Here is a 25,655-nt window from a genome sequence, read left to right as displayed (position 1 = left end):
TGCCACTGACATTGAGACTTCATGAAGACCTTCTGGCTTTCAGACAAGCTTTCAAAACGTGGCTTTTTAGGCAAGCCTACCCATAGTTAATTTCTGCCTCTTTCTGTTGTTGTGTTATGTCTCTGCAAATCTTCCAATAGCGCCATGAAGCCTACGGGCGTACGCGCGCTCAATAAATTCTATTTAACATAACACAACATAACCCTCTTTTCCCTTGTCCTAAAACACAACTGCTGAACTGGCTTCACTATTCTTTATGACAAGATATTTTCCCCTTTTGCATTGAAAACTGCCATTGTGAAAGCCATTTTTACCAAAATAATACACTTATACCACAAGACAATGTTCAGGCACTGTACCTTCTACCATTGTCTGGCACCACTTTTTAGAACTGTTTTTAAACAGTTCCAGCAATTAGTTGAAGGCAATCCTTCAAATACCTTCCAAGACAGATTTTGGCCATGACAGTACAGAATGTGTGACCTTACTGATTTCAGAAGACCTACTAATCCAACCTCCTCCATTCCTACCGAAGGGCATACACATTGTGTGCATCCATCTCAACACCAATCTATCACCCAAAATGATAAAAGTGTTGGGTAAGTGGTTTGTCCAACTCAAGATCTTGAAGAAATTTTTAATTTCGCTGACAGCAACTGGCATGTAGTAGTTGTCAAAGTCTTAATTCAAGCTAAGCCTGGAGTGAACTAATGAACAAGTTACTTACCTTCGGCAACACCTTATCTGGTAGAGATTATCTAGCCGCAGAATCCTTACCTCAGAATTATCCCCAAGTTTCAGACTGAATCCAGAAATGCTTTGTGAGCAGTACCCCTGCTCAATGCTAGGTGGCATTGTTTGGCTCTGGGTGGTGTCATTGGTGTCGGTCGCGTCGAAAGTGACATTTGCTGTGCTTAATATGCAACATCTAGGCCGGCTGATGTTAGCTACTTTTCACGACTTTCCACACCAGAAGGGCGGAGCCACGAAGTACACTGACCACCGGTCAGTGATTAAAACTAGGGGCCTGAAAGAAAAAAACCCTGCCTCTACAAATCCCAGAGCAGGGAGAATAGGTGGCTCAGTAAGGAATCTGAAGCTAGACAGTCTGTACCAGATAAGCCTTTACTTGTTCATCTGATAGAGACTTCTAGCGGCAGATTGCTTACCTTAGAAAAGATACCACAAGAATACATCCCAGAAGGTGCGTCTGCAGACCAATTTCACACCGAACGGGCAAAACACACATCTTAACGGTCCAGACAGTAATGTTTGGTGAATGTATGCAATGAGGCTCACGTTTTTGCCTCGAAGATATCCAGGACAGGAAGTTTTCTGCTAATCCACAAGTTACTTACCTTCGGTAACAATATATCTTTAAGAAACATAGGTTAGTTATAGATTCCTTACCTTAGAATATCCCTCCTGGCGTCATACTTGATCCGGAGAAAATTTTTCTCAGCAATACCCCTGCTTGTCAGTGGGTGGCGTCAGTCGACTGTGTTGGTCGTTGGCATCGTGGTGATAGGGATGTCATTGCGTTATCTACTTAGATGCAGTGTCGGCTGGTGACATTTGAAAGTGGTGAGGCGTAACATTATTGTCACACTGCACTGCAGCGAGCTAGCATACCGAGCATGCGCGAACAACCTACCAGGGGTTTGGGGGGGTTTACCCCCACCCCCAAGAAATTTTTGAAAAAAGAGTGGACAAACGGTGCATTTTTAAGCAAATTTGAGGAAGTAGGAAGGTTAATATAGCAATTAGTGCTGGGCTTAAACTGCCCTCACAGGCTTATCTACAAGTTCCTCATCTCAGCACATCTTAGTAGACACTGATAGGCTGGCCACCCAACCTTACTTGCAGAGTTCACCCAAGTCTTGTTTGATGGTAAAGCCAAAGAGTGGATCTCCTATCTCACTAATTGATCTTGCTTGGCCTTCTGCTGCTCCTCCACCTGCCCCCTGCTCTCCTACTGTTAGTGAGCCCCATGGTTCTGTCATGGTTCTGTCCTGGATCTGTCTTTTTTACCCTTTACATGATGGTGATCTTAATGATGTTCTTCTTTCTTCCTCCTCTGCCTGGAACTTAAGGACCCTATTTAATCCTAGTTTGTGACGACAGTTCTTCAGAGCATTCACAACTAAAATGAGTTGATTACAGCTACTTAACAGAAGAAATAACCCCAAGCGCATTACCCGTCCACGCTCCTAATGTTCTGATTAACACACTGCTTGCTAATAGTAAACTAGATGACTGCAACAATCTAATACTGCGACCCAATATACTGTTTCTCAGCACAAGAACATTTTGAATTTTGCTACATACATACTGTTCAAATTACACCGCTAATCACAAAGCACTGCACAATAATAAGACGGAGGCTGACTAATACACAAAGTGCAGAGGACATGTTTTCCATCCAACCTCTCCCATCCAGGGCTAACGGCACCTCTTGGAAACCCCAGGCCCAAATAGATGCACCCTGCATGAACATACAAATATCCTCCCATAAGCAATAAGGTGCAAACAGTACGGGAATTAGTGTATAAATATACCAACAGCTAACTGGTGTCTCGCTGCAAAAGTGTTCTATGGTGAAGCGCAGCTGTGCTTACTGTTATAATTATAACCTAGAGGAATAACGCGAAAGGGAGAGGAATAACGCGATTGCCAGCAAACCCTGAAATTGATTACCGCATTCTGCCGTGAGGGAAACGGCCAGCATACCGGGTGAATCCTGCACTGAGGCACGGAAGGGGAGCCCAGGGACTACATCCCCCAGCAGCCCCGGCACCCCGGCGCTCCCGCTGCGACATAAGATCTCGGAGCAGCGAGCGGGGCGGTGGAGAGGAATAACACGATTGCCAGCAAATCCTGAAATTGATTACCGCATTCTGCCGTGAGGGAAACGGCCAGCAAACCGGGTGAATCCTGCACTGAGGCGCGGAAGGGGAGCCCAGGGACTACATCCCCCGGCACCCCGGCGCTCCAGTGACGCTCCCGCTGCGACATAAGATCTCGGAACAGCTACCGCCTCGCGGGACGCGCGTGGGTGGGCGCCGGGCAAAGGGCGGGCCATCCTAGGCCGTCACAGGCCGGAGAAGGCTGGGCCACCCCTCCAACGTGTTAGGCAAGACTTGAGTTAAGGATTCGGGACCCGTTATAACACATGTATGTTGTATATCTAGGTGGATTACACGTATTGGGGGTGACACAGCTGGCCACAAATAAAGGGGTCTAAACCAAGATACAAATAATCAAATATGGCCTTGCCGTGTGGGAATGGGAGAAAAGCCTCACGGATTCAAATAGGAGGTAGCGTAGTGGGGACGCTCGATAATTTTATCACTCGAGCGTCAGTGGTACTAGAGCGAGAGATTGTGCTTGCTGAAAAACGATTAGCGCTAGATCTCTTATGTTCCAAACGGTCATCGTTGGGCAATATTCAAAATGCCGTCACCCCCGAAAAATCCATCATGACTAGAACTAGCGGGATTAGCTCGAGAAGCCCAAGCTTAGGCCAGGGACGTTATAATTCTGCTTCTTCCTCGCTTATTTCCCTAGATAGTTCAGTATCATCCGAGGGTACCCTTCCCATTGTTGTAACCCCAACGAGGGGGGTTGAGCTGTCAAATGTTCAAGCATTAGAAAAATCCAAGAAGCAAGTAGGAAAAAGGAAGAGGGTTGGGGACAATCAAGCAGGTAGTAAGCCAAAAATTTCAAAAATCTTTAATAAGCCAGCAAAAATAACCTCTAGAAAAGATAAATCTCCAGACAATAGACCTTTGGTCCAACCATCTGTTCAAACCAACAATATTGTGAGTGATGCTCCAAAAGGTCCCGTATGTGATATGCAATACTCCAGTGATCCAGGGGGTCTCCTAACTCAGGTGGAACTGCTAAAATCACTCGTTCTTCTACTGATAGAACGAATGAAGGTCATAAACCAGAACCTGGATAAAATCCAACGGGAAACTACAGAGAATACACTCTTACTTAAAAATCTCTGTGCTAGCCCCCTGAAGAGGGAGATCATGAATCTGCAGAGCAAGCCGAATGCAGTCCCATCCTTACCCCCATGCCTGGCACCAACTGTTGGAAATGTGGGAAACTCCAATGGTAGGCAGGGCCCAAAAGAAGGGAGCTCCATTAAACCGAGGGTTGTCAGCAAACCAAATAGTATAGAGGATAATAATAAGACTGTAAAATCTGCCACCCCCCTGCTAATTAAAGCCAAGGGCAAGGATATCACTAGTGTCATCGATCTACCCCCACAGGCAACGCCTTTGGTGATAGTTCTTGGCAATGTACCACCTTTAGTCGAAGGCCAACACCAAGGAAGGGAAAGGAGTTGGTCGCAATGTCATTATGGTCCGTCAAGTCTCATGGGTGGGTAAGTCTGTGAAAACTAAAAATGGTGACTGTATTGTGATTAATTTCAATTGCAGATTTGTAGTAGAGAGGATCCTTAGGGACGCAGAATATTTGGGGGGATCCATAGGCTCAGGTATAGAGATCCTGCCCCTAGGTTTTTTCTACAGGTCTCATAACAGAGATCATCGCAACCGGTGGGAAAAGGGGCAAAATGATAGGCCACTTACTCATAGGGGATACCAGGGATGGGCTACTCCATTGATGAGTGTGCCCATTGGCACCAACGTGGGGTGGGCAGGAGGACTATCTGCATGTAGAGGTAACTAACCGATACGCAGCCCTTTCTGGCATAAACGACTGTGACTGACTTACCAAGGATGGCACTCCCGATGTCCATCCCAATAACTCAGCTGGTGACAATTCCCCCAAATTGGTAGTAGTGGGTAGCCCTGGGGGTAAGCCTCTAGGAACGGTGAGGAATCCTGATAAAGATCGACTTTTGATGGACAAGAGGTCTAGTAATGGGTCTCCTGTGGCGGAACATCTGGTAAATGATGAAGCGTTTTGTACCACTACTGAAGTGTTTTTTTTACCCCTAACCTAGTCTCAAGAGCAGGAAAGGTACCACCCAGGGTGATTGAATTAAAACCACTTGACTTAGACTCTGCAGGGTTAATCCAAGCGGATAGTGGGGTGGGAGGGAAGATCATGTCCTGGAACATTGCCGGGCTATGCCCTAGATTACAATCTCCAGAATGGCTTACTTTTGTAAATGGTTTTGACGTTTGTCTCTTTCAAGAGACTTGGGCATGTGATCCCAGTTTCTACAGGGTTTCTTGAACTTTTTTATACCTGCAATTAAGGGTCCCAAGGGTCGGCCGAAAGGGGGGTTAACAGCATTGGTACGCCAAGACCTTTTTGATAGAGTTATAGAGCTACCCACCAAGAACAGGGACATTCAGCTGATTAGGCTATCACTGGGCTCCCTGGGCGTCCTTGACATTTATAACCTATATGTTCGAGGGTCGGGGGGAGCTAAATCTCAGGTTTTGGCGGCCCTGGATTCCCTGATAGGGTCGCAGCCGAGCGAGAATAACAATCATTGCCGGTGATTTAAACATGACTTATGAGCCACGGGTGATTGGCGTGCAGGAGATGAAGAGGATTCTCAGTGGGGGGTTCCTAATTTAGAGTTAAAACCAATTTATAGATGGACAGATAACATTATCCAAATGAATGGGATATGCTGAGAGAGAGGGCTCAGAGCATTAAATGGTAGGACTCCGAGCGATGGACAAGGGGAAAACACCTTCAATAATGGCCGCTCGAGAAGTAGGATCGATTATGTTATCTGTAACCTGACAATCTGGCACCTCATTAACGATATGAAGGTGGTGGCAAGACAGGAGAGCGATCATAACCCCCTATGCACTACCCATAGTTTGTGGAGGAGAGAGGAAGGGGGGCTGAATGGGGTTGAGCAGGCTTTATTTGAGGTTGTCCCAACAAACGACATGAGGCGGGTAAGGTGGGGGACTAGTAATGATGCAAGAAAGGGTTTTGGAAAATATTAACGAGGAATTGGCCAAAACCATTACTGCCATGGCTAGCGTCCAGGGAGTAGAGGATGAACTGTGGCAAATTACCAATCTCCACGAGAAATTCTTTGAAACCATAAGGGGTCACTTTATCAAGGAAGTACCAAAGACAGCAGGTAAAAAAATACACCCAATAAGAGTGGGGTGGTACAATAACGCTTGTAGAGCGGCAAGAACATCCCTAGGTGTAGCCCTAAAGAAAAGAGACCTTAATGCTGTAAGACTGGCAAGGCAGAATTATAAGAAAACCACTTATTTGGCAAAGAAATTATGGGCCGAAGACCATTGGCAGGCCCTCAAATCAGCAAGTACCTTAAAGGATTCCAAACTTTTTTGGAATATTGTTAAATGGGGGAAAGGAGGCCGCCCTGAACCCCCTGTTAATTATGTATCACAGAAAAGCTGGGTAGACCACTTTGGCCCACAATATGCATGCAGTCATGAAGACAGGCTTAGGGAACTGATAAATAATATCCTCAATTTAAAACCACCCTTTACTAATAGTGATGTAAAAGTGGCATTGAAAGCTGTTTCAAGGGGAAAAGCACCGGGACCCGATGGGGTTCCAGGGGATGTCTTCCTCCAAAATAAAATGCCCTGGGATCGGTATATCATGAAGCTGGCCAATGCTGTGGCCCTGGGAGCTCCAGTACCAAGGTCATGGCAAGGGGCCGTAATAATCCCAATATACAAGAAGTGTGACAAAGCGCAGGCTGGGAATTATAGGCCTATCAGCCTGATCGATACAATACAAAAGGTTATTGGGAAAATGACTTTAGATAAAATCTTAGACTGGGTTGAAGAAGAAAATATCCTGTCCCCATTTCAGGCTGGTTTCCGTAAATTAACGAGTACCACTGATCAGATCTTCCGTTTTATTTTATTGCACTGGAAGACTGTATTATTAGGGAAAGGTAGTATCTATGCCGCTTTTATCGATTTGCGAGCAGCTTTCGATTTAGTGCCACGGGCAAAGCTGTGGAATGTACTGAATAAGCTAGGAATGCCATCAGATATCTTCACACCGGTTATGAGATTACACGAGACGAATCATGCAAAAATCCAATGGGGGGGCATGAGCAAGTCACTCCTGAATTCCCTGTGGAGCGGGGGGTTCGACAGGGCTGCGACATGGCCCCCACGCTCTTCTCATTATATATTAATGGGGTAGTTGGGCGTATGTTGTCAGAATCTGTAGATGCCCCCACTTTGGCTGGAATGAAAACCCCGATTCTGTTATTTGACGATGATACTCTCATTATATCAAAGACTCCTAGTCGTCTACAGCGAGCTCTAAAGATATTTGAGGATTTCTGTACTGACCATGGGCTGGAGGTAAATGTGGCAAAAACCAAACTTATGGCGTTCAACCCACACAAAAGTTCTAAAGGGAATTTTTTTATGAATGGGCTAAAAGTGGAATTGGTGTCAGATTTTGTGTATTTGGGCATACATGTGGCCAAGGAGATTAAGTGGGGGAAACACGTTGAAATGGCGGCCTTGAAACTCCGCCAAAATGCGGGAGCAGTACTCGTCGAGCATAGGAAATCCTTGACTAAGCCTATTCAGCCAGCTTTCCAAGTGTACGAGGCAAAAGCCGTAAGCTTGGCACTATATAGTGCTGCGATATGGGGATATGACAACTTGACACCTCTAACACTGAGAATAAATTTCTGCATAACCTTGTTAATCTACCCAAGAGCTCACTAATGAAACCACTGCGATATGATCTAGGCAGGAAAGCCTTGGTAGATATGGCTAGATTGCGCCCACTATTATACTGGCAACGGTTATGGGTAACACCTGAACTTGCCCACTATACCCAGGGTTTTTTGGATGTAATCAAAAATGATCATTTCCACAAAATAACCTGGTTAAAGGTTCTTTCTAAAAATCTAGTGGAAATGGGTATGAAGGGGTTGTGGGAGAACCCTGAAGTAGTCCCATTCCCATCGAAGGTTATACTAAAAGAAAAATATTGGGAAATGATTGCGTATCGAAATTGGAATATTGCTGATCCCTCCTCCATGGAGGGCCGTTTCCTTGAGTGTAAAGCTGTACCTAAGTTAGAGTCATATTGGGACGGTATTACAAAACCGGGAGCTAAAAAGCTCTACTTCCAACTTAGAGCGGGATCCCTCCCAATAAGATCGTTAACAGGAAGGTGGTCCTCTGGCAGTTCCAACTTGTGCCCGGTTTGTAAGACTGATAAAGAAACTATCGCCCATCTTTTCTTTGTATGTATAGCTTATAGCACCCCGAGACGAGTTTGGTTAAAAGCTGTTTGCAGACTCCTAGGCACAAGGGACAGTGCGGTGGCACAGATTAATTTGCACCAGCACTTTACCCGTTATTTCATATGCAGTTGCAAAATATCTCGGATGGGTCTGGGCTATTAGGAAAAAATTCATGTCATGACTAACTTGATTCCACATAGTATTTTAATGATTCTAGAAATGTTAAAAATGAATTGAATTCATGAGTGATGTACACAAAATATCTTATAAGACCCTTATAAATACATGAATGCATAGATTTTTTTTTAAAGTGTAATATCATTAATTTGTTTTAACTGTATTTTTAAGTATATGTGCTAGTTGGTCATTGTTAATTGAATTGGATTTGTATTACCAAATGGAAGTTTTAATAATCATGCTTTTATGAGTTTTTTTACCTCGAATAAAGCTACTTTGAATTGAATTGTAACCTACAACTGCAAACACCAGTTCTAGACGTTCAGAATGGCACAAGTCGAATATAATTATCTGAACAATTCCATGAGCAATTTTTACAAAAAGTGATAAGCGAAAGCATGGGGATTAATGGATGGCCGGCAAATGAAAAGGAAGTGCTTATTGATTTCCGATCAAATATAATTTCGAGCACGCAAATGGTCATATTTCTCTATAAGGGGGTGGAAAGGGAAGCAGCTGGAGATACTGAAAAGGGTGCGTTCACAGTGCATTCACATTCAAAGTGATACAAAATATCTATATAAATCAGCATTTCCTATTAATCAGAGCAGATTCCTAAGTGCACACGGGAAGGATGGAAACTTCCTTTCAGGAGTTTCAAACTATAAATAAATAAAGTTATAGTAATTCTGAGAAATCAAATATACAACTGAAAAAACACAAGCGACGAGAGGCCAGGAGGAACGTTCTGGGCAGTAACCAGTTCAAGTTTCTCTACAGGGGATTGTGTTTTGGTGATTCTCCTGCCACCGAACACTAACTGTCCCCGCGGAAGGACAGGTTAAATAAGGCAGTACTGGTTGTCCATACAATTGAGACGGTTGCACACTCTAATAACATTGGCACCACCTTCTGCCTCTCTGCACAAAAGAAGCGCAATGGGGCAGCTTTCCTCTCTGCACAAAAGAAGCGCAATGGGGCAGCTTTACATTTTTGTCGATGATTCTAGGATTTCCACCCCTTGCCTGTCAAGAACTCGGGCTGCATTTAAGGCGCTGTGAAAGCTCACACAGATGACATTAAACCCAGGCTCAGTTTTCTATCCACCTCAGGTGTGCTGGTGACTTTCTCACAAAACCATAATTAAACGACCTATTAGCACATGACAAAACAATGACCACACACGGCACCGTGGATTAATGGCCACAAACCACCAAGAACAGACACAATGCATACGCACACACGCACACATTCACATACATGTGATGGAGCGAGGTACAGAAGATTTTGTGTGTACCCCATTCAGATCAATCACCCCCCATAACAAAGTAAATATATTAATTGTGATTGCTGTGTATTAACCAAAACACACACATTACATATGGGAAATACTTTGCACTAACAGGTTTGATTAACATATTAATTAATGATGTAAAGCGCATGTTTAATCTATTTTGTGCATGTAAGTGGTATAATAATGCATGTCTGTGTATATTGTGCATTGCATGCTGCTTTTCAGCTTCATTTTAAATGGCTTGCAGTGTGATGCTTTTCTGCTAGGTAACAATTTTAAAGAATAAATATTAGCACTGGTGGTTGGGGGACAGAAAACACTTATATTCTATGTATTTACATTTTCCTTTTCTGTTTATCGTAGTTTTGGTTGGTTGCCAATTCCAAAATGGCTTCGCTTTTCCCGGTTCTGCGCAGTAGAAAAGCTTACATCATTTTGCTGAGAGAAAGCTCGTCCATGCTCTGTGCTTCACTGAAAAGTTTGCAACTTCAGCTGACTATATTCGAGGACATTTGATATGAACACTGGTGAGTGGCTATGGGCCAAAATGATAACCACAAGAACAGCTGAATGTCTGTCAAGGACAAAAGTCGAATGCCTTCAAAAAATGACCACGTGGAAACAGCTGAATCACTGAAAATGAACATTTAAAAAGGCCTGATGAGGAACAGGAACTGCCGAACGTGTATTTATCAGTCTGTCAAACAAAGTTGTTCACGGACATCCTGGAAGTTAGGAAATGCATGGACAGTCAAATTTGTATCTGTCAGCTTTTTAATCAGGAAGATATTCATGGACATCCTGAAAGTTAAAAATTACATTGTCGATTAACGAACATCCTGAAAGCTAATAATTGCAATGTCATGACCAATCAGAGAAAGGGAAATGGCAAGACTTGAAACATTTGTGGGTAGAGAGCCAGCAAATACAGTATAAATATCAGAGCAAAATTGGGGTTTAATGTCACAGAAGCTGATCGCAGAGAGAGAGAGATGCTGTTTGCACTGCAGCTGTTTGCAGAGATGCGGGGAGCCTGAAACTATGCCAGAAAACTCACTGATAACCGCTGCAGGTTGGTGAACGTTCGGGACACTAGGCCTGGGAAAAGAGTTGCGTCCGAGGAGGCCTGGGTTAGTAAGTATAGTTTTGGGTTTTAGTGCTGAGTAGGAAGTTTTTAGTGTAGAAATCTTTAGAATTAAATGTATGTGTTTTTAACTATGGTTTTCGCTGATCTTTTTCATGAAGAATTTCTCTTTCAGTTACATGACCAAGGATTGATTAATCTTTTTATTTAGAGAATAATGGAATTAATGTGAACCTGAATTTTCTCTTCATGTCTTTTATTAACAGTTTTCTTGATTTATTTCCTGAATAAATAGCAATGCTCAGTGAGAATTTATAATGACAGAATAAATGCTAATTTTCTTAAATGCAAATTAATTATATAAAATCTTTAAATGATTTCAGGTGTTTGTGATTCTTTAGAATCAATTAATAATGCAAACCAATGTATTCTTGTAGTGAGGTTAAGCTGGTCTTGACAATCACCATCAACTTACTCAACTAATTGGTCCATCGACCTAATTGGCGGAGTACATTGATGCATAGATTAGTTTAGTAGAATTATTGAGGAAAACAAATGTTGGTGTTAAAAATCTGTGCTTAAGCTATGGAGCCTCTTGCTGCGTGGGTGCGCATTGACGCCCAACTCAAAGGGTTTAGGTGGTCGGCGGGCCTCACTGATAAAATTGCGCTATACGCGGATGATGTTTTATTTTTTCTTACTGACCTGGACCGCTCTGGGCCGCGGCTGTTGCGCATCCTACAAATTTTTGGTGAAACCTCTGGCCTTTATATGAACCCAGGCAAATCCACGCTCTGGACGCTAGGCGGTCGACAGAGCGTAGGAGAATGGGCGTCGGGCCTTCAGTTGGCATCAGACGGGGTGAAATATCTAGGAGTCTTTTTAGCTGAGGACGCGGCTGTCTCCCGCGACCGCAACCTTAACCCAGTATGGGATCGCACACGCGAAGATATGAAGGTTTGGACTAAGATGCCACTGTCTATACTAGGCAGGTCTGGTGTTTTTAAGATGGTGGCGCTCCCACGCCTGGTGTACCAACTACAAAATCACCCATATGCGATTTCACCCCGCTGGTTCCGGCAACTTAATTCAGCGTTGAGTGGGTTTCTGTGGGAGGGGGGCATTGCGCGGGTGGCATTGCGGACATGCCTTTTATCGACGTACACAGGGGGACTAGCCACGTCGGATGTGCTTTCATAATATCAAGCGGCGCATCTGTTGGTGTTGAATGATTGGTGGTATGGCGATAGAGGGGACCCGGCCTACGCTGTGGAAAGGTTCTTGATGGGTTCAGCATCCTTGCATACGTTGTTGTATTCGGCTCCGCTTCGGAGACCCCTTCCCTCGGCCACGCAAGTAGTCTTTGGTGTGTGGAAGCAAGCGCTGCGTAGGATGGGCTGGTGGAATGTGCTCACCCAGGAAACCCCCTTTTGGCGCAACGGTAGACTACCCCAGATGGCCATGTTGATGGGCTTTCGGGGTTGGGATGCGATAGGCATCTCTACCCTTGGCGACGTTATGTCAGGGAGCGCCCTCAAATTGTTTGAAAATTTGCAGGAGGAATTCGGGATGCCCCGCACCCAGTTCTTCAAATATCTCCAGTTTCGCCATGCTCTGGCACCCTATCTGGCGGATTTGGAGCAGCTCCCGGAGTTCAGCCCTTTAGAAGCCAAACTCTTTATGGGGGAATTGCCCGATAAGAAACTATCACGTATCTACCAGACACTTGTGCGCCATTGCTCCTCTGACCTGCTTCGACTTAGGGCTGCATGGGAACAGGACTTGTGAGCCCTGGACGAGGAGGACTGGGTAGAGGCCTTAGAGAGTCCCAGGGGGGGGGGGGCAGCAATCTCTACCCGCCTGCGACTGATTCAATTCCGCTACTTACAACGCACATATTATACCCGACAGCGCTTGTGGAGGGCGGGCATGGTGGCGTCCCACGAATGTCTCCGATGCGGATTGGGAGTAGGTACACTGCTGAACACGGTATGGGAGTGCTCAGCGCTGCGGAGATTCTGGGATGGGGTGCATCGATGCCTGGATGAGATTCTGGCCTGGGAGCTTCAGAGGGACCCTAAGCTAGGTCTATTGTATGTTATGGCTGGGGTAGGTGGCAACAGATACAAGCACTACTTACTGTTACTGGGCTTTACATTGGAGAAACGCGATATAGCCAAAGCATGGAAGGCGCCCCAGGCCCCGTCACTAGCCGCCTTGAAGAATAGGATGGACTTCTGTATAGGTCTGGAACAGCCCATTTATGTAGACAGGGGATGTCCTCGAAAGCACTATAAAATCTGGAAGAGGTGGGCAGATTATAGGGGTCTGGACCTGGACCCGCCGCCTGAAGAGGCAACCCTCCATACTCTCTGATATGCTGGACTACGAGATACCATGGTTGGTGCTTTGGTAGACATGGCAAACTCAGTATATGAACATTATGTTGTCAGTGGGACAAGCAGCGGCGTAAGGGGGGGTGGGACTTGTTAGGGGGTTGGGTTGTTGTGTTTTTCTTCATCTCTTCCTTTCTATTTTTCTTTTCCTTCGTTTAAAAAATGCTGAAGCTATTACTGATGCATTGATGATGGCAGTAGACTTTGGATGGCAGAGCTTTGCATAACGTGTGTTCAGACAATAAAATCTGTTTTCAAAAAATAAAATCTGTGCTTAAAAGGTATCCTGTCATAGGAGAGAATTCACTCAACCATTTTATATATATATATATATATATATGCAAGGGTCTGGGGGAAGTGTGTGTGACTAGGTGTGTTGTACTTCGGTGTTATGGGCCCCACCGGAGTGACCTGGACCCTGGGTTGGTAATATTTCAGGGTGAGCGCTGCATCACATGCACATACGTACACGCTTAGCCACACACAAGTCACCACTCTGTTAAATACAGGTGATTTCTCCACTTTCCATAAGAACTCTAGCAATGACGGGATGCAAAACATATGCCTTCTCTGGGGTAATTCTTAAGTGCATTTGTTTTCAGATGACCTTGTAGCACGTTATGCCCCCCAACAGCCTATTGGAGGGCATAACGTGCTACAAACGGAACACAGTTTGCAACTGCAAAAAGAGAGAATTCCACTCTCAGAATGCCGGCGATTGAGTCAACACATCAGCAATACTCTTTACAGGACCCTCTGCCGAGCCTACCCAGCCAGAAATGCATTTCTCAAGTCTGCGGAACTCCCGGAGGAGTCCTAAAATATGCTAAAAAACAGCCCAGTTGCGCAAAAAGTGCTTCAGTGATAAAGAGCATCAAGAACCAGAAAAACGGATGACGTGAAAAGAAGCACACATTGCGTCTGATCCGCGCAGTGTTAGTCTAAATTATGGCACAGTAGCAAACTCTTTAATTACCAGTAGACTATTTAATCTCGCCAATGTTTAGAGCAACAATATATATTTAAAATATAGAGATATGTTGCTGCTCACCCGCCAATTCATAAATGTATTCATGCTTTCAGTTTTTATATAGTGCGAACTCGACCTGAAGGTATAGGAGCGCTTTACATGAGCACCAGTTACTTTACACAGGGTCACTTTGTAGGCACGGGGAGACTGATGATTTGCCCAGAATCTCAGGATGTTGAGCCAACGCCGAGACCCAGTTGTAAAGTCTGCAGCTCTGGCTCTAATGCCACATCCTCGCCAATACTTAAACTGATACAATCGGCTACTGACATTGAGACTGTGTAAAGGGGAAACATCCTTACAACGCAACTTTTACCACGCAGTGCCTTTACGACGCAACTTTTACAACGCAAACCATTACAACGCATTGCGCTGGGGGGCGCTCTAGGATAGGGAATAGGTTTAATTTACTGTCCAACACCTTCCCTACTATCCACGGGGACTGGAGTTGGAATAGTAAATGAAACTATTCACTATCCAGCGCCCCAAAGCACTTTGCGTTGTAATGGTATGCGTTGTAAAAACCGCGTTGTAAAAGCATGCGATGTAAAAGTATGCGTTGTAATGTCATAAATCCGTGTAAAAGTGTATATGTGTAAAATAATTCGATGTTTGTATGGTTCAGTGTTAGTGTGAGAATATGAGCATGTGCAAAAGAGGAAATGTGTGGGTGAGTATAGTGTATACTGGTTGTGTGTGGAAGTGGAGTGTGCCACTGAAGCAGTCTTTAAAATTGTGTGTGCGCGTGTTTGCATAGGTTTTGGTATAAGAGAGGCCGTGTGTGTGCGCAGATGTGTGGATTTGCATGAATGTCTAAAAGTGTGCATGCCGGTGTACGAGTGACAGAAATCGCCTTCATCGGACAGAGAATGCATTTGTGTGACACTGTGTTTAGGTATGAGTGAGAGAATGAATGAAAATGACAGTGTATTTCATTTGGAGAATGAGTTTCAGATTGTGTAGGAGAAGATATGTCTGCGTGTTTCGTATGCATGTAAGAATCTGCTTGTGCGCCTGCACAATTTATTAGTCGGAATGGACTCAGAAAATAAGAAAAGAAACTTCTCCAAGGCAGCACTTTTCACTGGGGAGAAAAAGCACCCCACCACCGACTTACAATTCACGTTTACACATCCTGGTTTACAGCAGGTTTTAGTTGCTGATTAAAATCCCGAATTACACTGTCCTGGACAAGAGGATGCAGGAATCACGGAAAACGAACAGAGCAGCTGAGTTTAATTTCACGAGTGGCATGCATGGGACCTTATAACACCTACGCACATTTCGCACACAACGATGAACCAAGCAGCCAGTGGACAGTCAAGCAAAAACTCACAGGTGTCTTAACTGGCACACAACCCCACTTCGAAGCTGCCCTACAGCAAGCAGACTCCGCTACCGGGCTCGGAAAGGAGCGTGGTTTAATTATTTATTTTGCAGGTTCTTTTTAACATGGCACCTGGCTAGGAAAGGTGCGTGGTTTATTAATTGAATTACTTTGTAGATTTTTTTTATATGTGGCGCAAACTTTAACTAAGGGCAGCAGCACCAGATTACATCACACAAGGTCAAACATCGCATGAAAGTAGAAAATAGAAAAGCCTTTAACTTGATCAGAACTGATCTCAAATGCGGGAATACTCTTGCACACCTAATAGGCGAGAGAGGAAAGTGTTCCTGAAATCGCGACCAAAGACAAGGCCAGGAGGAAGAGGCGCATGCTTTAAAACTAGCCCATTTGTGAAGGGATTAGCCGGTAAAGTAAAGACGGCCCATTTGGGAACAGTCACGGCTCGCGGAGAGGAGGGGTGGGGGTGGCAGGGGGGAGGGGGGAGGGTGTAAAATAAATAAAAAAAATCCCACCTGAGCAGGTCCGCGCCGCCTCTGGTCCGTTGGCGCCGACCGAAACAGAACAGCCGCATCACTGCTGGCAAGTGGGTGGCAACCCCTCTCAGCCAATCCGGGCACTGATGGACTGAGGGCACGGTTACTCTCCGCCCGCCTGCCCATTAGGAGACAGAGGTTTGAGCCATTGCTTAACCCTCGCTCTCCTAATGGGCATGCGTAAGACAGAGCAGGCACAAGTGCGCATGAGTGGGCAGGGAGGAAAAATGTGCCCTCCGTCCCCACTCATGCGCGCTTGTGCCTGGTGCCCCTGGTCTGAAAATCTTGTCAGTCAACATGACGCCGGAACGCCCACCCTCATCAGACTCTGGATCCAGGCCTGCATCCAGGAAGGACCTGCGGCGTCGGGCCGGAGCCACCGTCGTCGAAGGCCTAGGTCCCCCAACCGAGTCAGCCACGCCCGAAGGTAGGTGCAAAAGATAGCATATGATATATTGAGTTGATGCATCTAGTGGGTTTATGTCATTGTTGTTACAATAAATGACAAAACGTTTCCACTTTGCCGCATTGCATGCTCTTGTGGTAGGTCTTCTTGCCTCCTTGATAATGTTCATGCAGTCAGGAGGTAAGTTTAGGTAGCCAAACTCTAGGACTTCAGGAGCCAGATTGCAAGGTTCAGCTGCTGCGGATCTGGGTGCTGAATGTCTCCATGGCTCTGCGTTAAGAGAGTGGGTGTTAGTTTTAGTCTTTGATGAGGCACCACGGAAAGTTCTAGGAACGTGGTGTACCATGGTTGCCTCGCCCATGTTGGAGCAACCAGGATTAGTGTCATGGAGTGCTGGTGCAGTTTGCGTGCCACTAGCGGTATCAACGGTGCTGGTGGGAAAGCGTAGGCAAATTTGCCTGACCAGTTCATCCATATCGCATTGCCCTGAGACTGCGGGTGTGGGAACCTTGCGGCGAAGTACTGGCATTTTGCGTTTTCTTTTGTGGCGAACAGGTCTATCTCTGGTTGTCCCCACTGTTGGAAGTATGGTTGAAGCACTGTGGGATGAATCTCCCACTTGTGTATCTGCTGGCTGTGCCTGCTGAGCAGATCTGCTATTTGATTGTCCTTGCCTGGGAGGTGTTCCGTCATGAGAAAAATGTTTCTCTGAATGGCCCACTTCCACATGCTCTGAGCTAGATGCGATAGCTGTGGAGAGTGTGTTCCTCCCTGTTTCTGTATGTAGTACATTGTAGTCATGTTGTCCGTCCGGATCAACACGGTCTTGTTGCACAGATGTACTTTGAACGCTTTCATTGCCATAAAAATTGCCATCAGCTCCAGTAGGTTGATGTGCATTTTCTTTTGCTGCGTGGTCCATAAGCCCTGTACTGTGTGGTGGAGGACATGGGCTCCCCACCCTATTAGGGATGCGTCCGTTGTTAAGACTATTTGTGGTACAGGCTCTTGGAACACTTGTCCCTTGCAAAGGTTTTGTAGATTCCACCAATGCAGAGAGTTGTATACACGACTGGTCACCAACACTAGGTAGTTTAATTGTCCTTGAGCCTGGTTCCACTGCCGTGCTAGGCACTCTTGCAGCGGACGCATGTGTAGTCTTGCGTGAGGGACTATGAAAATGCATGAAGCCATCATGCCTATTAGTTGCATAAACACTCGGGCTGGTAGTGAGTGTTGGGGCCTGAACCTTTGGATCAGCGTCTGAATGCTGTTTATCCTGGCAGAATTTGGCTTTGCTTTTGCTGCCAGAGTGTCTATAGTTGCTCCCAGGTACTGTTGTACATGGGCAGGCTGAAGATGGGACTTTGGGTAGTTCAGCGAGAAACCTAGACTGTGCAGGAGGTGAATAGTGCGTGACATGTGGCTGGCACATTGCTGGGCTGACTGTGCTTATATGAGCCAGTCGTCCAGATATGGATAGACATGAATATGCTGTCTTCTGAGATGTGCAGCTACTGTCGCTAGGCACTTTGTGAATACTCTTTGGGCTGTTGTCACCCCAAAAGGAAGGACTTTGAATTGGTAGTGCTGATTTTGTAATGTAAACCGGAGATATTTCCTGTGTGCTGGGTGTATCGGGATATGGAAATATGCGTCTTTGAGGTCTAGTGTTGCGAGGAAGTCTCCTTGAAGCAACAGTGGTAATACCTGCTGTAGAGTGAGCATGTGGAAATGCTCTGATAAGATGTATTGGTTTAGGGGCCTGAGGTCCAGAATTGGTCTGAGAGACCCGTCCTTTTTGGGGATTAGGAAGTACAGTGAGTACACCCCTGTACCCTGGTGTTCTAAGGGTACTAGTTCTATAGCCCCTTTTTGTAGCATGATGATGACTTCTTGCTGCAATAAGTGTAGGTGTTCTGCGGACATAGGACAGTGTCTTGGAGGTATGTTGGGTGGTCTGGATAATTTGCCTTACCCACCTGTCTGTAGTTATGTTTTCCCAGACCGGCAGGAACTGCTGTAATCTTCCCCCGACGGGTGTTACATGGTCTGGGGGTAGTGACAAGAAGTCACTGTTTGGTATTGGTAGAGGATCTGGTGGTGTTATTTCCTCGTCCTCTACCTTTGCCGTTATTGCCACGGTATCCACCTCTACTGTTCTTGTTGTAGGTGTTTTGCGTGTTCCCCTTGTTGTATGAGGTTTGCTGTGTTGAGCCCCCTCTTGCAGCTCCTCTGTTGCTGGAGCGACAAAAGGAGCCACCTCTGTATTGTTGTGACTGCAAGGCTCCCATAGACTTTGCTGTCTCGGTATCCTTTTTCATTTTGTCTAATATTGTGTCCACATTAGGGCCAAACAAAAAATCAGGGTTTACTGGTTGATTAAGCAAAGTGCTCTGAAACTCATTTTTAAACCCAGAGATGCGGAGCCACGCATGTCTTCTGAGCATGACACTGGTATTGATAGCCCTGGCTGCTGTGTCTGCCGCATCTAGCGCACATTTGATGGAGGCGTTAGATATTAGCTTTCCCTCCTGTATTAGGAACTCTGCCTGTTCCTTATAAAGGTCAGGTAGATGCTGGTGAATTTGCTACAGTGTTTCGTAGTGTGCCCTGTCATACCTAGCTAACAGGGCTTGTGTGTTTGAAATTCTCCATGTGTTAGCTGCTTGAGCAGCTACCCTTTTGCCTGAAGCCTCCAGAATTTTAGACTCTTTGTCTGGAGGTGGAGCCTTGCCAGTAGTCTGAGAATTAGCACGTTTACGTGCATTGGATACTACCAAAGAGTCTAAAGGCAGCTGTCCCCTAATGTATGTAGGGTCCACTGGTGCTGGCCTATATTTCTTCTCTATCCTGGGGTTAATGACTCGTGCCCTGGTTGTTTCCTTGAATATGTCCCCTGCGTGTTTAAGCACCCCTTTTAACATTGGCAATGTTTTGACTGCTCTTTCAGAAGTGTTGAAAGTGTCAAAGAGGAAGTCTTCCTCAATGGGGTCTGCATGCATTTCCACGTGGTGATTATATGCTGCTCTTTCTATTAATGCATTGAAAGCAGATGTGTCCTCTGTAGGCAAAGTTTTAACAGGGTATGCAGTATTGTCTTGAATGGGCTGAGAGTCTGCAGGATCTACAGGGTCAGACCATGGTTGATTTTGGTTGTCCTGGTCATTGTCCACTGGATAATTGTACAATTCATTATCCTCATATTCCACATCCTCATCTGTGCGTGTTAGAGAATATGTAAAAGTCTCTTGCACATGTGGTTTGATTGGCTCAAAGAGAGTTGGAGATGTCGAAGAGTCTCTTTTCTTTTTGAGTGGTATCCTATAGGTCTCAGCATAAGTGTCTGGTCTGATTGTCCTTTTTAATATGGTAAGTCTGCCAGTATCGGGGTCAACATACAGTTTTGACTGTTCATCTTCCGAGGGCTCTTGCTCTTCAGGTGCTTGAGCTCTTGGCCGCATGTGTGCTGGAAGACCAAATTTTATCGGTCCGAGGGACTTTTGTGAATCAACAGTCTTTTTAGTCTGTATGAACTTTTTCGGTGCCGTAATTGTTATCGATCCGACCTTTTTCGTTTGTTCGATAACCACTTTTTTGCCTTGTGTCGTCTTCGGAGCTTGCTGCTTCAGAGCGATGCTTTGCTGCTTTGGCTCGACCGACCCCTTTGTTTCGATCCTGGCCTTCGGCTCGAGTGTCTTTGTGTGCACCGGCCTTGGTTTGTCGACGTTCTTTTTCGGATCCACAACCGTCCTCAGCTGGAGTCCTTTGTTTGTGTTGCCTGGTGTCGACAACGATCTTATCGGTTCGACAGCCTTTAGTTTAGGCATGGCCATGGGTGTACTGGCTATCGGCTCGACAACCCTGATATGCGACCCCGCCGGGTTGACGGCCATTTTGTGTTTTTTAGGCTCCGATGGATTCACACCCTTCGGTCCAAAGACTGTAAAGTCTATCAGTTTCGGTTTCTGTTTCCCTTCCATGACTTTCGGCTTCAATTTTACCAAAGTATGGTGATGTTGCACCGATGGCTCTTGTCTTATATTCTTAGCCGGGCTAAATTGCGGGGCTATAGAATCGATGTTTTGATCTTGGCTAAGGCCTTCCGGCGATGCCTCGACCTGAGCCTCTGGAAGCGTATCAGTAAATGTACTGGGCTCCATACTCACGGTTGGCCCAGTGTCCTCGCCGGAGTCGTCCTCGACGGCTCCGATGCCTGGAATGTCGTCCCCTACCTCGACGAGGTCTTCTACTTCTTCGTCGATGTAGTAGTTGGAGTCATGATCCGACCCCTGTTCCGACTGCTGATCTGAGTCTTCAGCTTCAACGACCTCTTCGTCGTCTTCAAAGATATTTTCCGGCTCAGGCGCTGGCTTCTGCATCGTCTGCCTCGCTGCTCTACGAACCCGAAGCGTTTTCTTTGATCGAAATTGCGCACAAGCTAAGCAGTCGGCTTCATTGTGTTCAGGAGATAAAAACTTGTTACACACAGGGTGTTTATCTATGTGTGGAAATTTCGAGTTACAGTTGGGGCATCTTTTGAATGGACTTCGTTCCATCGACGATAGGTCCCTTGGTGTCGAAAAGGCCCGCGGCCCGATTCGACGTTCTAAGTATAAAACAACAGGAATAAAGTTGTCGGCACCGATCGAATAACAATACCGACGACCCCGAAGGCCTTTTGGCCTTTTTCTAAAAGTTTCTAATCGATTCCGAACTCCGAGTTAGAAATACATCTGAACCCAATGGCGGAAAAAAACAATCTGAGGATAGAGAGGATGCCCATGCGCACTGTAGTCCAGGGGAGGAGCCACCTATCTCGTGATACTTCAAAGACTCTTCCAGGACAACAATGTGCAATCATCTGGACCCAACACTAGGCGGCGATCTATGCAAAGATATGAATTCAGCAGCCCACATGCCTCGAACATGACAGTTTTTCCCCCAAAAAAAGTTTGTTCTATCCATGTAGAACATAAGTGCGCTCTTTACATCCACAGTATGAAGATCTCTTTCTTCGACAGAATCACGGTTAGGGAAAAACAGGGAGCTTAATAGATTGATGGAAGTGCAACTGAGAGTGTACTTTAGATAGGTGTATGAGGCTGGCTTAGTAAATGGTGCACACTTAAGTGAAGTACCTCACACTAATCCAGGCAACCCTTATGGTGATTTTAGTGGTCTTAGACAACAATTGAAAGCTCTCAAAGTGGTAGCTGTGGATAGCAAAATTCAGGCTTAGTCTAGAAGCAGTGTTAAGCAGCTTGTTTTACCAGAACTAATCATATAATGTAGATTACACAAAAAATAAACACACATTAATATATACATTCAAACACATTGGTATATCTCCTACCTGGATATATGAACACAATACTTCAAATGTAAACAGGTAAGTAAGCACAAAGTAAGCACAGTGGTCTCCAGGGGGAGACCAAACCATATACTAAAGAAGTGGAATGCAAACTGCGACCGAAGTCGGGACTTGGACCAGAAGACTCAGAAGAGTTGGGGACACAAGGAACAACCCAAGGTAAGTACCCAGAAACCCCACAGAGGCTCAGTGTACAGTGGAAACACAGCTGCGTACTCTATGCAAATCAATAAGAAAGTGGTGGTTGCAGTTTTCAAGAAGGACCCTTCCCACTGAACCCTGAAGAAGTCCTGTGAAGACAGAAGGTTGGAGAGTCACCCCATCTGTAGATACCCCAGGAACCAGGATACCTACACCAGGGAAGCTGGGTGCATTAGTGCAAAGTGACGTCGGAAACCGCCGTAGACCACAATGGAGGACTTCAGGAAAGAAGCTGCTTACGAAGAAGGTGGAAGAGTCCGGTGGAATCCAAGAATGGATTCTGGAAGAGAAGAACCTGAAAGCAGAAGGGACAGAGTCTATGCCACGTGGAGGTGACCAGGAGAGGCATGTAAGAGCAATGCCCAGTGATGACGGAAGATGTATGAGTGATGATGGTGACCTTGTTGCTGCAGCTGTGAGGACCAGGCTAAGCTCTGGAAGCCGTTCTCTAGCTGTCCCACGTCAGGAGTCAAAACCCAGTGGGTCGGTGTCCGGCTGGAGCACCAACAAGCTGTTGCGGCAGAAGCAGCAGATGTGGTAAACGAAAAAGAGGGGAGCTCACTGAAGCCAAAGAAGACCCTCAAGAGTACCCACAGGCCGAAGGCACAGGAGTTGCAAGAGGACCTCAAGCAGCTCATCAAAGATACAGATTATGGCACGGACGATGTGGTGTGGATGAAGATCTTGGCAGTAAGAGGCTGGAGCTTCTGGCAGCCCGAAGATCTCTGAAAGAGAGCAAAATGCCTTGGCAACGGCAACTCAACATGGAGCACAGAGCTTCTAATCCACCTGTTTCAAAGAGGGATACTGACCTCAAACTTGCTGAGAGTACAGATCAGGGCTTCGAGGGAGTTGCAGAATCACCACCTGTGTTTGAGCCTTTCGGAGTCAGTGGGGTGTAAGGAGCAGCAGACTGGTCAGCTTCGTTGTGGTACCTTCAGATACAGGGGAGTGACTCCTTCACTCCAAGGGAGAATATTTCGGGTGTCCTTGATGTCCACGGCCCTGGAGAGGAACCTGGATGAAGGACAGGCACAGATGACTAAGAAGACTGGCAGAACATCAAGATCAGGAGCAGCGGGAGTCTTCCTTGGTGCAATCTTGGTTCCAAGCACAGTCCAACGAAGTCCAGCATGCCCAGACGGTCGAAGTTGAAGTGGTTTATAGTTTGAATCTTGCCCCACAACCAATGTGAAGAGCCACCCACAGGTGAGCCCTTAAGTACCATAGGGAAAGGGTTGTGATGATTAAAGGGTCCGTCCCAGAGGAGGGGTTGGACAGACAGGAGGATACTACCATGTCCTTTGTCCAGTTTTGACCAGAACTGGAGCAAACACCTCCCTGAACTGGCTCACACTGAAGTATGCAAGAAGTGCACCAAATGTGCCCTTCAAAGCAGTCTGAAGGCACTAGCAAGCAGTCCATCCTAGCCCAATTAACGAAGTGCTGTCTGAGAGGTGGTCAGACATCCATGCGGAAGGAAACCTATTGTTCTGCCCTCACCTCCCCTGCTAGAACTCAGCTCCAGGAGTGCAGAAACCTGTCTGGTCGGCAGCAACACAACTTGCTGTTAGACTCTGAATACTGTTGGACCGGAATATGACTCGTTATTTCGCATACCATTACTTCGCAGCTTTTTACTGCGGTGTTTTTAGTTAGCAAATACGATACTATGCAAGTTTTTAGTTCGCATACCTTTCCATTGCAAGTGTTAATGTATGCGAAATAAAAACTTGCCTAGTAATAAAAACACAACACTACACTAAATACACTACCCTACACATCAAACTCTAAAACAGTACACAAACCCTCAAACACTACCCTACACTACTCAAACACCACTACACTACCCTAAACCCTAAATCACTACTCCCAGCACGACTCTGCCCCTACCCCCATTCCTGTCCCTACTCCCAAAAACTACCCTGTACGCACCCCCGACACAACCCTAAAACCCAAAACACTACCCTACACTACACAAAAAGCACAACACTACCCTAAACCCTAAAACACTACCTCAGCACGACTGCCCGTATCCCCAATACACTCCCTACACTGAAACACTACCCTGCACGAACCCTTACACTACCCTAAACCACCACCCTACACTAATACCACTACACTAAACCCTAAAACACTACCCCCAGCACGACTCTGCCCCTACCCCCATTACTGTCCCTACTCCCAAACACTACCATGTACGCACCCAGACACTACTCTAAAACCTAAAACCCTACCCTACACTACAGAAACCGCAACACAACCCTAAACCCTAAAACACTACCCCCAGCACGACCCTTCCCCTACACTCAAGATGGTTCCTACTCTGAAACACTACCCTGCATGTCCCCCACACGACCCTAAACCCTAAAACACTACCCTACCGGAACACTACCCTAAACCCTAAAACAGTACAAGCAGCACGACACTGCCCCTACCCCCATTCCTGTCCCTACTCCCAAACACTACCCTTCAAGACCCCAGATACTACCCTAAACCCAAATACACTACTCTACACAAACACAACTACACTACCCTTACACCAAAAAACCTACCCTCTGCACGACCCCCCCCTACCGTAAACCCTTAAATACTACACAGCCCCTCTTACCTCTCTTTCCTCGGTTCCTGTCTTCTCCGACTTAAAGTCCGCAGTCACCTGTACACGCCCATAGTGAGTATGGATGCATGGTCTGGCCAGGGATCTTATCTCATCTTTCCTGGCAAACCGTACCCAGACAGTGAGGCTGGGAGACTTTTACTCTCCTATCTCTGCACTCCCTTGTGGAGTCCCACAGGGCTCCTCGCTAAGTCCTATGCTATTTAACATCTATGTAGCGGACTTAGCGAGGGTAATAAAGGCCCATGGGGTACGGCTTACATCCTACGCAGATGATACCCAGCTGGTTCTGGGTATCCACAAGGACGGCCTCACTGTGGCAGCCAACTTCCAGAGAGCAATGCTTAAGGTCAGTACCTGGATGGCCTCGTATTGTCTCAGGCTCAACTCGGACAAGACCGAGATTATGACCTTCGGAAAACTCTCCCCTGAATGGTCCCCTAGCTGGTGGCCGGAAAAGCTCGGCCATCCACCTGTTCCAGTGGAAAAAGCCAGAAATCTGGGAGTGATTTTCGACAGCAAGCTGGCTTTCGACCTCCACACCAACAAGGTTGTCTCGTCAGCATTCTTTATTTTGAAAAAAATTAAGAAACTACTACCTTATCTCCCTGCCTCAGCTGGGAAGACTCTGGTCTCCACCTTAGTCTTCTCTAAAATAGACTATGGGAACGCTCTCTTTCTTCATACCCAGAAGCGTGTCATAACCAAGCTGCAATCCATCCAGAATGCGGCTGCTAGGATCCTTCTAAACATTCCTCGCCGCAAATCTACCACCCTTGGCATTCGCCAGCTCCACTGGCTGAGAGTTGAGAGCCGTATTAAATTTAAGGCCCTCTGCATTGCATATAAGGCAGTACATGGCATAGGACCCAGGTTCCTGACCGAAGCTTTTCAGCTGTATACTCCTAGAAGGCAATTAAGATCTGCCAACACCAGTCTCCTCCCTGTGCCACGCACAAGAACGGCCACTTGGGGAG

At 46.1% G+C, this 25,655-nt stretch overlaps 1 protein-coding gene across 1 annotated transcript in view; it reads right to left on the bottom strand.

Annotated features, from left to right (window-relative positions):
- Positions 1-25,655, bottom strand: part of RNF17 (ring finger protein 17) — a 3,010,943-nt gene that overhangs the window by 2,297,631 nt on the left and 687,657 nt on the right. The gene's annotated exons all lie outside the window — the stretch shown is intronic.

This window comes from Lissotriton helveticus, chromosome 8 (assembly GCF_964261635.1).
Source record: "Lissotriton helveticus chromosome 8, aLisHel1.1, whole genome shotgun sequence".
NCBI lineage: Eukaryota > Metazoa > Chordata > Amphibia > Caudata > Salamandridae > Lissotriton > Lissotriton helveticus.
Note: the sequence above shows the minus strand (reverse complement) of the source record. Positions and strands in the feature narration are given on the sequence as shown.